Source organism: Cupressus sempervirens, chromosome 4 (genome assembly GCF_028749045.1).
Source record: "Cupressus sempervirens isolate cs-2001-9-10 chromosome 4, ASM2874904v1, whole genome shotgun sequence".
NCBI classification, from domain to species: domain Eukaryota; kingdom Viridiplantae; phylum Streptophyta; class Pinopsida; order Cupressales; family Cupressaceae; genus Cupressus; species Cupressus sempervirens.
The window spans coordinates 472124798-472133972 of record NC_143121.1 but is presented as its reverse complement, the minus strand read 5'-3'; positions in this window follow the sequence as shown (position 1 = coordinate 472133972).

The following is a 9175-nucleotide window of genomic DNA, read 5'->3' as shown; positions in this document are numbered from 1 at the left end:
CCTGCATTAATCAATCTAAAGGGCATTCTTCTGTAGGCAAAAGTTCCCCACTTGGTTGTGAAAGCAGTCTTTAGCTTATCTTCTTCATCGACCATCACCTAGTTGTATCCTGAGTAACCATCTAGAAAGGACATCATCTTTGAATAATTCACAATCTACAAAACCTCATCTACTAAGGGTAAAGGATAGTTGTCTTTTTGAGATGCTAGGTTCAAGTTACGAAAATCAACACAAAGATGAATCTCTCTAGTCTTCTTCCATACAGGAACCAAATTTTCCACCCATGTGGAATGGCAGATAGGAAATATGATCTTAGCATCTAGTAACTTCTTTACTTCTTTCATGATCAATGGTTCAATGAGAGGATTTATCAATCTTTGTCTTTGTCGGAATGATTTGGCATCAAATTTCAATGGGATGTCATGCGTGATAATCTTAGGTTCATAAGTCTTCAATTCTTCATAGCTCCAAGAAATGACATCTTTATACTCAGTGAATAATTTGAGCATGTCCTCCCTTTCTTGTCAGTTTCACACTTTTCCTATATGTACCATTCTTGGTTCTTCATCAGTACCCAAATTGTATGAGTCGCATTCTTCAATTTCTTGACTTTCCCTTCTATTGAGTGTTGATTCATCACGATCAAAGATACATTCAAGTTCAACCATTCCCTTTGGAATAGTGTTAGTTTTTAAATTTGAAATCCCATCTTCATCTTCAAGCCATCATCTTTAGGTACTTCATCTGATGTATCATCAATCTCTTATCTCTCAAAATGGTGGTTGCACATGATAAACTCAAGTATATGTTGATCATATTGAAAGACCTAGAAGTTTTTGATATTATTGGGAATGGATGGAATAGCAACCAATTCTATTGAAAATCTTTTCAACTTGGTTCTTTCAATAGGCTGTAAAGCGATTGCTGAAATGGCCAAAGCATCTGCTACCATATTCTTTTTCCTTGGAATGGATTTGATGTTTAAGGCTTGAAAGTCATCCAATATATCCCATACCCTTTTTCTGTAAGCAAGTAATATTTTATCATTGCAAGAGTATATGGATTTTACTTATCGTATGACCAATTGAGAATCCCCTTCAATTTTAAGAGTTGTGACTCCTTTCTCCAATGCAAAGAGGAGTCCTCAAATCAATGCCTTGTATTCTGCAGCATTGTTAGTACATCTAAACTATAATCGATATGCGACATAGAAAGACCTACCTTTTGGGTTGACCAATTCAGTACCTACACTGGCTCCCATCTTGCACCTAGAACCATCAAAGTGGAGTGTCCAAATTGCATTTGTCTTGGGTTTTTTGACTTTATTCTTATTCATCCGTAATTTCTCTTTCACTTGAGCCTTGAATGACTGTTTCTTAGGAACCCATTGTAACTTTCCTTGTGTAGGACTTGATGAGTCCCCTTCATAATTTGTAGATAGAGGGAGTGCATTTTTTCTTGTTTATCTTGAATTTCCCTTATCAACTCTTTGATTTCCTCAACTTTAGGTTCAGGATGAATGACTACTGAAGTCCATCCTTTACCTTTCACATATCTTCTTCTTCTTTGGACTTTGATCATCCCTAAAGGAGGAGAAGACAAACCTCTCCCATCTAATGAGGTATCACTATATGACACATTTAAATCTTCAATTTCTTCTTTGATATTTTCAATAAGGTTGGATGAGTTCACCAAATTTTGGCTTTCGGTGAGTTCATCTGTTGAGGTGTTTTTATCCTTGTTTTTCATTATGTGTGTTAGTACCTTTTCTACTACTTCTTGGCAAGACAAGCATTCAAACTCAGAGTGAATAACTTTGTGTGACCAATAATATTCAAGAAGGAGGAGGATGTTGGGATCAACTTCCTCTCCTAAAAATTGTAAATTAGTCACCATACTATCTATGAACTGTCTCACGGTTTAACTTTTGGGTACTGGCACCTTAAATTCTTATTTCTGATCTTGAGGTGTATTAGTTGGAGCCACATCAAATACCATCACTTTGTATGAACCCAAATCTGATTGTAAGAATGCTATCTCATTCGGGGCATTGTAATTTGTGATCATCATTTTCAGTTTGGGCTCAGCATCTATCTTGAATTGATTGTTCAATCCTTTCCATGGCAACCACAATTGAGTGAAGTCTGTAGAAAACCATCCTCTCAGACATTTCATCCATTCTCTGCTTAGAAGCAATCCAGATGTTTTTGGGATATCAACTATTGTATGTCAATAACATCCTAAATTCGAGGGTCAATTGTTAACTGTATCCACACATCTTTCAATACACTAATGACTTTTACCTCTGTTTTATCCAATTGTATCACCACTCAATTAGAGGGTTGAGGACTAACTCCTAGCCTTTGACCTATTAATAATGGCATTACATTACATGAAGCTCCTGAATCAATGAGGAAATTGTGAAGATTCTTCCCATATATCTTGATGCTAAACAAAAATGGGGGTACCTCAATTTTGTCTTTGAACATAGTGGGCATCGCTTCTGCAGCATTTAATTGTTGAGATACTATTTTTTGAGGGATAGCACTCATATTGTGGGAAACCTTTGTATGGTCCAATATCTTCATGAGTGCTTCTCTTTATTGTGGACAATTTGGTAACATGTCAAACATGGACATATTGGCTTTAGTCCTTTTCAAATCCTCTACCACATTGTATTTTTTAGTGGACCAAGTGGGATTCTTCAGTATAGTTGGTACATTCACTTGATTCTGATTCGGTTGTCCTCCATACATTGGTCTTATCGATGGTGGATTGTTACTTGCTCTTGGCTCAAGTGAAGTTGGTTGTAAACCTGGAGGAATTCCATCCATCAAAGGTTCCTTTCTATTTTTGAGATTGTAAATGTTCTGATTGTCATTGCGAAAAGAAAACATCTCATCATGCTGAGTATCAAGTTCCTAACTAAATGGGAATGAGAATTCCTCACTTGCTAGTTGTTCCACTTGTGTATCTTGTGTGGAATTTTAGGATTCCAATAGCATAACATTGAATTGTACAGGAGGAGGATTATCATTTACTTGTGAATTTTGATTCAACTCTTGATTGCCATTATAGTAAGAACCATCATTGTTGAGCACATTTTGGCTATCATCATACTGATTGATATTAGCATACTTAACATTGTTGTTGTTGTTATTAGTAGGAATGCTTCCATTATTAGGATGGGTGTTCCATTGTCAGTTATGCCTTTGGAAGCCATTATTTCAATCTGAAGGATTGAAGTTGTTCCCTCTATTGTTGTTTTCGGCATTGTTGTTTTTATTGTTCCCGTTGAACTTCATGTTGTAATTCTAACCAAAATTGTCGTTGTAGGGGCCAGCATTGTTTCTTTGGAAGTTTTTATTTTTTCCTTGTGACAATCTAAGACATGTCAATTCATTGTTCATTTGTGACACACTCTTCTTCATTTGACCAACTTCTGAAATAAGGTTATTGTTTGTTTCCATAGGAACTGTAACCTTCTATTCAAAGAAAGATATTTTTGGAGGCTCATACCCTGGATATGTTATCGCTTGATTTTGTGGAGTGGGTGTCTGCTGTAATGGAATTGGATTCATAGGTATGAACTGGCTAGGCACCATGGGTGCTCCCATGAGGTATGTTGCTATTGTAGTGACTGATTGTGTTGGAAGCATCATTCCTCCTCAATTAGGATTAGATTGCTTCATGAACGTGATCGCTTCTAAGAAGACTTTATCCAATGTGTCAATATTTGCTACAAGAAGTCTTCTTAGAAAGATCACAATAAGATGGTTGATAGCATTCAGATAAATTTGAATAGCAACTTCAACCGGTATGGTGTATGGCATTTCCAACTTGCGGTAGGCCATATGAAAGCAATGGTTGAAGCGAAAAACTGTCTCAGTTGGGTCCCTTTTGATTGATATGAATTGTTCATGTATCATAACTAGGTTGATGAGTGTTTTGAATTGTTCCAAGAATAATTTTTCAAATGTGTCCCAATCTCCAATGCATCTAGGTGGCAAATTGACTTACCAATTGAAAGCAATTTACCCCAAAGAGTAGGGGAATAAACGAAGGACTATGTCCTCATTAGCAGCCTACTTGTGATTGCAAATTGTCTTGAATACCTTGACATGATCTTCAACAGTTTGAGTCTCACCATAGATGAATCTAGGGAAAAACTTCTTAGGATTCTTAGGGAGGTTGTGGAGTGCACCTCTCAAGTTTATTGGTGAGTCTACAGTGTTTGCGAAAAAGGCCATTGGACGATTTGGTGGACCTAATGGTGTTTGTTGAGGAGTAGCTATCAGAATATGTGGTGGTCCACTAGGTGGTTGGAGTGGAGGTGGAGTTGAAGAAGATGATGAAAGTTAGAATGGAAGTGGTTGAACTTAGTATATTCCCTTGTCACTACGTGCTTTGTGGAAGTGGGTGAGCTCAAGAAACTCATGTGCACTTGGCATAGACCTTAATGCTCACTGAAATGGGGATTTTGGATCAATATCCTCTAGCTTGCATCAATTCTAGAAAAAGCACACCTCTACAGAAGTACACTTTCTCAACTCTCTAAATTTTGTACACCATAGAGTTTTGTGCACCTACGAAGTTGTGTATTTGTGGACCTACGTACATATAGAGTTGTAGAGCTACAAACATAAATTTGTCAAAAACTCAAGAAATTTTTTAAACTTTTGTGAAGTGCAGATTATTATAGAAATGCAAAATTCTAAAACTTGAACAAATTTTCTTCCTTTTTGGGGGTCTAAAGAGGCCCTCCTTCTAGCACCACTTCTTTTGTGCAGTCATTTTGCAAGAGGCCAATGGCAGGAATCCATTGCACAATTCCTCTCTTGAAAAGCTAATCCTTTTGGGATCAACTCCAAGGTTTAGTATTTGTCTTGCAACATACCAAAATAATGGAGGTCCACTCTGATACCACTAATAAAGTACTTCTCTGATACCACTTGATGAAGGTACACTCTGATACCACTGACAAAGGTCCACACCACCCTTACCAAATCACAACCAAGAATGCAACAATATGAAGACAATTTTATTATACTTGAAAATCCAATAGAAATTACAATAAAACTTCTCCAAGATCTCTCAAGATCCAATCCAAGCCTAAGCTAGTCCAGATCCAGACTCTGGTAGAAACCTCCAAGATCTCAACTTGTGCTCGCAAGCCACCAAGCAACCTCCTTGTTTCTAAACTGCAGTCACTAGCTCTTCTCCAACTTATCCAAGATCCAAGTGTAAACTACCTGACATTTGGTGCTCTGTCTACACACTCACAACTCCATCACAATCCTGATCTAAACTGCCTCACATTCGATGCTCTATCTGCAAACTCAAGAAAACTCATTCTTCACTTTCTCCTTCTCTTTCACACCTTGAAGCCTTCCAAGCTTTCCAAGTTTTACCTTCCACAACTTTCACCTTTCCAAGCTTTCCTTCCAAAGCTTCTACTTCCCGAGCTTCTCCTTCTCGAGCTTCCACTTCTCAAGCTTCACCTTGAGATTCTCCTTGAGCTTCTACTCCTCAAGCTTCTCCTTGAGCTTGATTAGAAATGCTCATATGCTTTGCTTAAATAGGTACTTACCACTCAATGCATGACTTATCCACAACCTTCTAGAATTCCACCTACACAACATCCACAACCTTCTACAACTTCCATAACCTTCTACAATATCCACAACTTTCTACAATATTCATAACTTTCTAGAATTCTACCCACACACCTCGATAAATGGAATGACAACCATTTTTTATTTTTTTTTCTATTACGCCACCTATGTACCTCAAAAATAGAAATCTCCTTTTCCTTTCTTTTCTCATTTTTATTTTTTTTATTATTTCTCCTCTAATTTTTGTCACTTTCTCTCTCCTCAAGATTTTTTTTTTTCCAATTTTTTTTTTTTCCAATAATTTTCCCATGCAAGATGCTCCTGCATCAGACTCCCCTGGTAGATAGAAAAGTGTGTCCCACACTTTGACACCAAAAAGAAAGGTCTACCACCATCGTCATCTTCACCAAAGGTTTCCACCTCAATGGGGACAACAAAACCACCATGCAAATCTTTCACATCTGCATTACTCTATCAAACACCAGAATCTCAAACATCCAATCAACATACTCACTCCCAGGAACAAACTAAACATAATGCTACATTAGCAAACTCCCATTCACATCAACAACTAGTGCGTCCATACAAGTAATAACAAACTCCACATCAGCAGCCACATGTAGATCTCCATCAACACATGCCAAACTCTCAACACCAACAACCTCATTGCTCACAACAAGATGCTTTGCAAGATACAAGTCACCACCAACAACAACTAGATCATACACAACTGAGTGCTCCACAATCTCCATGTCAGACTCAACCAATTGATCATGAAAACCAACATCTGTCCCAACATCAACAACATTAGGAATATATTTAGCAACAACCTCTAGTTGCTCTGCAGGTTCTGCATCAAGCTCCACAAAATGATCAGCAAAACCATCTTCTTCCACCTTGACCTTCTTAGCTTGATTAGCCAATCTAGCATTCAACTGAGAAATCATCTTAGAAAAATTTCTCTCCACTATATCATGGATTTTTGCAATCATCTTAGGGTCCAATCCTCTTAGAGCCATCTTCCAAGATCTTCATAAACCCTCTGGAACAAATCCTTCCCACGCTCCTTGTGACAACCAAATTGTTTGCAAGTCAGATCGCAACCTGCCACCTCGCACAAACAATCAAGAACCACATCATAAGTTTAGGACAATGGATCTACAATCCACAAGCTCTCTATGATCATGCCTCAACAAGTTTAGTCTTCCATCTTTGCATCCATCAATCAATATACATGTCCTCCCAAGGTCCTAGTGCAAACTGCCTTAGCTTTGGCGATCTGTTTACACGCTTAGGAACTCCCACTCTAATAAACTTCACCCAACCAAGATCCTGGTACAAACTGCCTCACACTTCGATGATCTGCTTGTACATTTAGGAACTCCTACTCTGATAAACTTTACCCAACCAAGGTCTTGGTACAAACTGCCTCACACTTCGACGATCTGCTTGTACACTCAGGAACTCCTGCTCTAATACCACTTAATGGAGGTTTGCTCTGATACCACTAATAAAGTACTACTTTGATACCACTTGATGAAGGTACACTCTAATACCACTGACGAAGGGCCACACCACCCTTACCAAATCACAACCAAGAATGCAACAAAATGAAGACAATTTTATTATACTTGAAAATCCAATAGCAATTACAATAACATTTCTCCAAGATCTCTCAAGATCTAATCCAAGCCTAAGCTCGTCCAGATCCACACTCTGGTAGAAACCTCCAAGATCTCAACTTGTGCTCACAAGCCACCAAGCAACCTCCTTGTTTCTAAACCGCAGTCACTAGCTCTTCTCCAACTTATCCAAGATCCAAGTGTAAACTGCCTCACATTTGGCACTCTATCTACACACTCACAACTCCATCATAATCCTACTGTAAACTACCTCACATTTGGTGCTCTTTCTACAGACTCAGGAAAACTCACTCTTCACTTTCTCCTTCTCTTTCACACCTTGAAGCCTTCCAAGCTTTCCAAGTTTTACCTTCCACAACTTTCACCTTTCCAAGCTTTCCTTCCAAAGCTTCTACTTCTCGAGCTTCTCCTCCTCAAGCTTCCACTTCTCAAGCTTCACCTTGAGCTTCTCCTTCAGCTTCTACTCCTCAAGCTTCTTCTTGAGCTTGATTAGAAATGTTCATATGCCTTGCTTAAATAGGCACTTACCACTCAATGCATGACTTATCCACAACCTTCTAGAATTCCACCTACACAATATCCACAACCTTCTACAACTTTCATAACCTTCTACAATATCCACAACTTTCTACAATATTCATAACTTTCTAGAATTCTACCCACACACTTTGATAAATGGAATGACAACCATTTTTTATTTTATTTTTCTATTATGCCACCTATGTACCTCAAAAATAGAAATCTCATTTTCCTTTCATTTCTCCTTTTTCTTTTTTTATTATTTCTCCTCTAATTTTTGTCACTTTTTCTCTCCTTCAGATTTTTTTTTTTCCAATTTTTTTTTTCCAATAATTTTCCCATGCAAGATGCTCCTGCATCACAAAATCTGCTCAGTTTAAGATAAATGTGATTGTTCATGAGGAGGCCTTTGTTAGTTCTAATTATAATCTCATAATGAAGTAAATTTGTTTTATGTCTCAAAATAACACACAAAAGAACAATATTTTTGTATTTTCTATTTTTTTCAATGAATACAATCTAACAGTGCAACTACAATGAGTTCCTATTCTAACAAGGGGTTAGCAAAGAAAATAACTTGAAATTGAAATCGTAAACAGACATAAGCTACAAAAAACAATACTATGTGAGTTAAACTTTCAAAGAAATCTGTAAGAAACCAATGAAAATAGGAGCAGTGCTTCCTAGAATCTACTGATGTAATCATTGGTGAGAAACTTTAAGAATCATATGATATTTCACCTTTCATCAAATCGCAAGGCCACAAAAAGTGCAATCATGTGAGACAAAAGGCTATGCAGGCACAATTTGATGATCTCATCTCAAGCTTGTTACGTCAACAGAATTCATAAATCTATAGCAAACACTAGAACTAAAAGATCACACAACCAGAAACAATGCAATAAACCTTTGGCTCAATCACAATCTCATGAACAAAATTTACAAAACAATGACACATTTAGGCAAGAATCACTACACTCCAAATGCGAGCACCAAAAGAATAATTTTATTGAATAATAATGGTGGCCCTTATTACATTTTACAATGGGGTATTTATAAGAAATCATCTCCTCAATTTGTGTTGAGAGTGACAAATATCTTCATGCAATAAAATGCTTTTAAAACATTAAAACAAACTAAATATATACAAACAAACCATTAATTTGGTGCTTAGAGGGACTCCATCCATATTTTATTCATTATTTGGATGCATGAGACCTTTACATGTCAAAAATAGAGAAAACATGTGAGAGAAAGTAGGAGGAAGCCTGCATTCGAAGTAGGAGTGTCTGGAGGTGCCAAAAATAGGAGTTGGTCCTTTTCTAGGTGTGTGTTGAAGTTAAACTATCGTCAGAATGCATTCTTGTTGCATGGAAAGTGCTATTTTTGGAACTAGAA